The sequence below is a fragment of the Micrasema longulum genome, unplaced genomic scaffold (genome assembly GCF_059751315.1).
Source record: "Micrasema longulum isolate JH-2025_06_02 unplaced genomic scaffold, ASM5975131v1 h1tg000156l, whole genome shotgun sequence".
Lineage (NCBI taxonomy): Eukaryota > Metazoa > Arthropoda > Insecta > Trichoptera > Brachycentridae > Micrasema > Micrasema longulum.
This window is the reverse complement of record NW_028277361.1, coordinates 128,081-136,525: the sequence shown is the minus strand read 5'-3', so window position 1 is coordinate 136,525 and position 8,445 is coordinate 128,081. Positions and strand designations below refer to the sequence as shown.

Genomic DNA, 8,445 nt, shown 5'->3' with positions numbered 1-8,445 from the left:
TCTACAACACAAAATGAAAGGATATGTTGTGTCATTGTTAATCTTCATGTAAAACTATAATTTTGTTAAAATTTACTAAGTGCAATGTGATATTTTTTAATGTTTTTAAAAACTCACGTAGTGGGGCAAAACGACATATGTACCGGTAGGGTAAAATGACATACTATGTCATTTTCCCCAACTTAATACTTTTATTTCTTTAGAAGAATAATAATGTTTCGCAATTATGTGCGTAAAACATGAAATTTGAATACAACTCCAAATATATCAGAGGCTAAAGCTAAATGTTCCAAAAAACATAACCTGGAAAAGTGTAAACAAGGTATATGTAAAAAATTGATTATTGATTCAGATATTGAAGACCTTCTACTTACAGACGATGAAGATGACTGCTCATGCATTTATTGTAATGAGTTATATACGAGATCAAAGCCAGGTAAAACATGGTTGAAATGCATAAAGTGTGGAAACTGGGTTCATGCAGAATGTGCTGGTTAAAATAAAAAAAAACAAGATTTTTGTTTGTGAAGTGTGCATTTAATATTTGAATTCTTTAATATTCATAAAAAAACTTATCAATTCTGTTTTTAAAAAGTGTTGAATAATCATCCCATCTAAGTATATATCGTATGTCATTTTGTACACCCGGTGGGACAAAACGGTTTTTTGCAGTATGTTTTTATTTTTGTATTTTTATTTGATAGATTTGTATTTTTCCTACAACAACGGTGCTAAGATGTTAAAAAATAGTGTACATTTTGAACCAAAGAGATTTTTTACTAAATATGTTACCAAATATTATTTTTTTCATTTTACAAAAAAATCTATGTCATTTTGTACACCCTTTCCCTATATATATTGTTTTTTATTACTTTTTCAAAAAATTACATACTTTTAAATTATGATTTTAGGCCGGAGTGTTCTTAACAATTTTACATTGATCGAATTTATATACTTAAGTTGACGTAAAACTTTTTTTTTTCATATTTAGCAATACGTATGTACTCTTTGATAATGCCCTTTCCACATAAAACAGCTATCACAAATAAACAGAAATTTTAAATCATTCGTAGACATAATCACGTCGTTTTTAGTTTTCTAATGTTTGATATTAAGATTGCTTGGATTTTCAGCGAAATTCCAAATCGACGGGCCATCAAAATTCTTGAATGACTGACTTTCAGATAGTTCTGAATAAATTCGTTGCTTCAATAGCCTAATTGCCAAAAGTTGTTAACAGGATAACATAAAGCCTTTCATCTTCAACCCTGTTCATTGTTCGCCCAGCATTGCGTCACCCGTTAGCCTCAACCAAAATGACTGGCATCCTTTATGTCTTCACACCTCTCCGACGATCTGCTCTCCTGGTAGAAGTTATCTCCGATCCCTACAAAGGTGATTGATTTGCGATGTGGGGGATACTTTTCACACGTGGATTCTTTTGTGAATAAAATTTATGGGAAAAATTTAATCTTCCGAGTCAAGTTTACGAACGTTAAATATCACCTTGGACAGCATAAGTTTTGCGTGTCAAATGGCTTTTTGTGCCTTAGATTTATGTTTTTTTTTTCTTCGTAAAACGTAATCCAATCATTAAAATAAAAACTTTGTTTTTAACCACTTATTTTTATTTTTTTTACCAAGCGGCTTCGCAGCTACATAAGCTATTTTATCATGAAATAATTTAGTAATAAATATTATTCTTTTTTATTATTAACAGGCAAAGAATTAAGAATAGTCCTGAAGGAGCGTAGAATCATATTTGAATACATCGGACTGTGTCCAAAAAACCCCCAACCATCGTCGCGCGTATGCGTGAAGTCGCCGCGTAATGTTGCCAGATCACAAAAAAAAGAATAATAACACAAATGTAATATTTAAAAAAAAAAATTGTTAATTGCTCTAAAATTTTATTGTGCACGCGGAAACATTGATTGACACAACAGGAGTAGATAAGTAAAGGGTCATTTAATGAATGAACTTTAATCTTACAAAATAAAACAAATTTTATTCAACATAAAACGGATATTTTTTTGTCATGTTAAATCATATTTGATGTTTTAAAGATAATGTCCACCACGGCGTTGTTTAATCCGAGAGGTTCAATTTTCATTAGTCCTCTCATTAGATGAGCAAAGTAGTGTAAAAACTTTGACTACCCTGGCAACACTAAAAAAATGACCGTTTTGTTTTCTTTGACAATCTGACAGGTGGAAAAATATTTTTTTTAGTAATATATTTGCTACTTGCACGTGCATTTGCTACTTAAACATGAAATAAAAATCGACTATGGTGAATCGCCGTATGTTTGGTTGCAGCAGTAGGAGTGTCAAATGTGTTAAAGGAGACAGTTTTTGTTTTTTATTTTTTCGTACATTTTTTTTATTTTTATTGCATGTTCTTTATTTATATTTGATTTGCCGTGTATTTTTTAATTGATTTTTTTGTTTTTTGATGTAGTAAATATGGTGATATTGACTGTAAAAGTTTTACATATATATTCGGCCCAACTCAACACAGCACTTTGGTTCCATGGAGTTGGGACTTGTGTCTCAATAAATGTTAAATGAATATATTTTGAATAAAAAAATTAAAAAAACGAATCTTTTAAAAATATTTCCTTTGTGTATCATATTATCTTGTTTTTTTCTCTTTCTTTCATTCTTCTATTATTTTATAATATAAATAGATTCTAAGTTAACTCTTGTGTGGCTGTGATGTCACACTAGTCTACACACGATACAAGACTTGATCTATCTCTATTTGTTGCAACACCGCATTTTTAAAGAATAATTTAAATGTACTCCAATACTAAAGTAAAAATATCGATTCAGTCTGGATTTTCTCCGTGCTCCAGTACTTTGCGCTGTTGTCTACCGCCGAATCTCCACCTAATGTAATCCCGTAACGGTACCCCACCCGGTAACGCTGCCATATTATATGTCCCTGCTCCTTCTGGCCTCCTGTTACATAATATGAGTATTTGCATAGATAGAAGCGCGGATAGTCGTGCCGTGTTGCCAACTGAATCGATAAATATTCACGAGCCTCCTGCATCATTCTGCTTCCCGGCAAAAATACCCTATTTAATAAAGAAAACAGGAAAAACAAATGAAATATGTTACGTTTTCTTATCCCTCAAGCTATTGTTTTCTAACTGAGCGGTGCCGTCGTCTGACGACCATCTTTTTCCGGTGGATGACCTCATTAAAACGTTGTCTCTGCATACCAGAGAGGGCAGATCTTATAGAGAGCGTTGATTGTGAGCAGAACGACAAACAGCGGTACAGGACGGCCGACATATCAGTTTTTTTAAAGCGTTCTTAGTTATACAAGGAAAGTCATATACTAACTTCAATATGTTATTTTGCGGTCATTTTAGTATGTTTATTTCATTTTGGTTTTCTATTCCATATAGTCATTGAAAATAGCATGTTTTACATAGACTTCATACATTAGATTCTTTTTAAATTTGGAAACAATGTTTTCGATTTAAAAAAAAGACTCGATAATGTTGCTGTTTTGCTAATTAAACTATTCATACAAATTGTTCATGTCAATTGTCTGTCGTTCGTATTTAACTTGTTTAATTTCATGAGTCGTTCATCGTTTATGTAAGCATCTATTTTATGGAGTTTTTGTCTAAATATTCTGAATCAGGTAGAAGAAATTGTGTACCTGGGAAATATGTTTACTAAGGACGGAAAGGCCGAGAAAGATATTGAAAGGAGGGTGAGTGCCGGGAACAGGGTGAACGGTGCACTGAAATCTACTTTGGCAAACACATGTTCATCGCAGGAGGCTAAACTAGCAGTTCAGAACGGAGTTCAAGTGCCAACTCTAATGTATGGAAGCGAAGTATGGAATTGGAAAAATGATGATCAAAGTAGGTTGAATGCTGTCGAAATGCGATCCATCAGGCGAATGTGTGGTAAAACGATGTGTGATAGGTGCACAAATGTCGAGATCCGTGAAGTGTGTAAGGCTGAGACAAGCATTATCGACAAAATCAAGAAAGGGGTGCTGCGTTGGTTTGGACATGTAGAGCGAATGGACAGCGAAAGAACCGATAAAAGGATCTACGATGCAAATGTTGATGGATGCAGAAAATGAGGAAGACATGGCACGATCAAGTCCATCAAATACTTGAAGATGGACATGTCAAAATTAGGAATAATCGGCGTGCGTGCATGAGAAGATGTATGAATGTAGAGGAAGCGAGGTCTGTATGCCAAGATAGAGTGTTATGGCGTTCTATCCTCTCTGCCTACCCCTACGGGGAAACGGCGTAATGGTTTGTTTGTTTTTTTGTTTTGTTTCGTCTAGATTCAATATGTATAATGTTACATTTTTTTCATTAAGTACAAGTAAGTTTTGTTTGTCCATTTAGTCAAGTTAGGTCATTGTTTATATATTTGTTAGAAATTGCGTCAGTTAGATTATAGTAAAACAGTCCTATATCGACGTCTAACCTTCCTCCAAATGACAGTTTTCGACTTCCGATATATCTTTATCTTCCAAATACACCTAATCATAATGCTTGATGTAAGGAATGTAGGTATTTTGTTGGTAACAACAATATATCTACAGTCGTCTGCTCACACACACAACTTGGAAAGTCATTCTAGATTTGTCTCTCCTAATAAACAGTCGCCCTCTAAAAATAGTAATAATAAGTATTTAGAATAAACATCAGTCAACCATTAAAAGTCTTATTACTGATCTTCTATACCACCATTGGGTATAATATCTGGTGACGAGGATGGGTATATTGTTGGTAACAACAATATATCTACACTTAGTTTGTCTGTTTTCTTCCGCATCACATCTCGGTTAAAAAAAGGAGTTATTAAATAACGTGATCACGGCAGCTATATAACGGTATCGCTCTCTTTAAGTTGACATCTTCAGTCACCGTTGACGGCCGTTTTGTTACTCCCAGCGCATCCATTCATTAAAACATGTCCCGAGATAATCGCATTTAAAGCTTTTTTTTATTCTTTCAGCGCATTATTTCTCACACTTTTTTTTAAGCATTGAAAGAAATTAATTAAATTAATCTTTATTCCAGGCAAAGCATAACATCTTACACCTATATTGCGGATATGGATTTAATGCATTCCGTCAGTATAGCCTCGATATTATGGCCGCTAATAACGGCACCGCTTTCTTAGGAAACCATGAGGATATGCGGCGAGAGAGCGGTGTGAAGGAACGGTATTTGACTATGGTTTTTATGTCACTATCACAGATGCCTCTCGAGTACTGTGCGAAAACGACCACTGCACGTCAGACTGATAATGCCTAACTAAAATCGCCTAATAAAACTTGGCACATTTAAGGGTTTTTGGAATGGTCCTAGCTCCTATAAAAGAGAATTTATAAACAAACAAAAAATAATAGGGACACGCCAACTGTACATATCTATAGTGTATAACAAAATATTGTTCTAATGCCATAATCAAGGGAGAAAATATGGAATACGTTCGTACAAAGAAAAGTCAGACCGCTCATTCTCTTAATGGGACATAGGCACAGGATACTGGTCTTATTGCATATGTATCTCGTTAAAAAAACACAAAATAAAAAATATTTTATGTCAATCTACTACTACTACCATCACGCAATTTTCCCGTAGGGGTACGCAGAGAGAATCGACCGCCACACACGTCTATCCTGGCATTCATTTCTAGCGTATTCCACATTCATACAGCTTGTCATACATGCACTTCGGTTTTGCCTGCTTTTGACATGACCACATGACCAGATTTAAGATTTTGGTTTATCTGATCATGCCACGTCTTCCTTGGTCGTCCTCGTCTCACGTTACCGTTAATTTTCGCCATTCGTTCTACATTACCAAACCGTCTCGGAGACCCTTTTTTAATCTTATCGATCTCGTCAGGAGTTAAACTTGTGTCCTCATGCGTGATAGCCAAATGCGTTAATTACTACAGCAAACATAAAATAATATAATAAACTTATAATATTAGAAATCAAACACTGATTTGAGTCTACTGAACACTTTATTTTATTTTTACAAATATAAAAAATATAAAATCAAAAATTTCGTGACAATTGTTTCGCCTTGTTACGGAATTTTCAAACGAATGTGAAGATTACATAGATTGAATGTCCTTATATATATATATAATTCAGGGTTCTTAAGTAGAAAATAAAAATAATCTTATGTACTATAGCATGTACGTTAATCATAATTGAGGGGAAAACCAATGGTTAAGGGCAAGGGTAAGTGTTTATCTAATCTTCACATTCGTTTGAAAATGCCCTAACAAGGCGAAACAATTGTCACGAAATGTTTGTAATTATATTTTTTTATGTTTGTAAAAATAAAATAAAGTTTTCTGTAGACTCAAATCAGTGTTCGATTTCTAATACTATAAGTTTAAATATGGAATTCTACAAAATAAACACCAAATCAATCAATAAAGTAATATCACTGTTATTATTGTTTCTTTTCAAAATGTAACGCTTGACCATCTTTTGTCTATGGATTGTAATTAAAATTTCCCGCCCGATTTTTGCAATTCAAGGCATTTTTCTTTCTCTGCGCGACTGACGCGACACGGAAATAAAAAAAACTCACGAGTCAAAAGTTCTGAGATAATTGATCGCCGGCGCCTAAAAATACTCGTTACAGTTTTTAACTTTTTACTCTGCACACGTTGCTTTCTGTTGACATTCGTTAGTTCAAAGGACCATGCGTTCATAAATGATATTATTTGAAATTCGATGTTTTTGTTCGGGTTACTTTGAATGGCGGAATTTAGGACCATGTTTTTTTAAATTTTATGCTTACCTATCAAAGGTTTATGTATGTAGAGTTTGTTATTATAAAATTACGAACTTATGAGTGTACCCGCATTGATAAAATTTATCGGAAATTATTCGTGTTATTATAATATTTCGTCAGGATCGTAGAACAACGACACATGTGATTTTCTTTAACTTTACGCAAGAGCGGTTTATTTATTATTTGACACTTTGTCACAACTTGATATGTACAAATGTTTTACCATTTGATACTTGGGTTGGTTATACAGGGTGTTCTTTAAACCCTGTCACACCCGAAACCACGATGATCAGTACAGGCAAGAAGACATATTAGCACGATAAAAAAAATATTTTGAACAAATAAAACTTTTAAAAATAAAATATTTAAAACAACAAATGGTTGCTTACCTCTTCAGGGGAGAAGTGAGGGGAGCGCGGACGCGCAGTGTCGGCGCATCAGACTCCCCTTCCCCCCTCCTTGTTTCTTCCCTGCAGAAGTAGGCAACCATTACTAGATACTCCACCCTGATGCTGCAAAAAAATAAAAAAATAAATACAACCTTCGGTCAAAGAGGATTGACCTACTAATCGGTTAAAGTGTACAATCTACTTCCATTATCCATAAGGACAATTAGTAAGTTCTCAAAATATAAAATTGCTATTAAGAAATGGATAGTGGAAGTGGGTTGCGCACGGATCGATGAGTGGATCAAGCCAAATATGTAAAATGTATGCACTGTTTATGAATTTTATTAATTAGTCTTTATAAATTGGTTATTTTTTATTTTTATTTTATTTACTTATTTAATTTTACAATACGCCCAAGGGGCATTTACAAAAAATATACAGGTAAGTACAAACATAGTGCGTAAAAATTAAGAAGATAAACAATGTTTTTTTGTATACATTTAGAAACAATAAGAAGCATACTGCCATGCAAAATAAAAAGTGAAACTTTACATAGTAAAAAAGAAAAAAAAAATTAAATGGATATAATAAAAGTAATTGAATTAAAAAGCAATTTGTAAATAACTTGTAAAGAATTAAATTAATAAATTATGTTATGTTTTTTATTGTTTATTATGTTAATTATAATTAGGTTAATTGCTTTAATTACGTTATTTTTATTGTTATTATTTTGTTAATTTTGTTAACTTTGTAAAATAGCTAATCTTAGGCATGTTTCACATTTTGTAAAATGTTTCCCTCGGCTCGGGACACCCCAGTGAGGGAACATTATTCTGTATAAAAAAGAGAATACAAACAATGTAAAAGTATAAGTATTTGCTTTTTTTTGATATTTTATTTTTTTAAATTTTATTCATTCTAAAAAAATATTTTAATATGCCAATATGTCTTCTTGCTCATACTGATCATCGTGGTTTCGGATGTGATAGGGTTTAATGAACACCCTGTATAAACATATATTTTTCAAAGCCTAAAAAAAAAATTTCAACAGGCGGAGTAATTTTAAAACGACAAAACTTTAAAAAATCATAGCGCTGATAATCCAATACATAAATATATAAATTTTTTAAATTTGGTTTAGTTTAATTGCACAAAAAAATGGATTCATCGCGCGTCGTTGTTAAAGCTACCGTTGTTACAATTAATTAATGGAAAAATTGCTCTGTGGAACAAATATTTTGT

At 32.9% G+C, this 8,445-nt stretch overlaps 1 long non-coding RNA gene across 1 annotated transcript; it reads right to left on the bottom strand.

Moving 5' to 3' along the window:
• Positions 1 to 4,230: 4,230 nt before the first annotated feature.
• LOC148284093 (uncharacterized) lies at positions 4,231 to 7,349 on the bottom strand. Its single transcript, XR_015825406.1, has 2 exons — positions 6,208 to 7,349; positions 4,231 to 4,807 (listed from the first exon to the last, which is right to left on the bottom strand). It is a non-coding gene; the product is annotated as an uncharacterized LOC148284093 (long non-coding RNA).
• Positions 7,350 to 8,445: the final 1,096 nt, after the last annotated feature.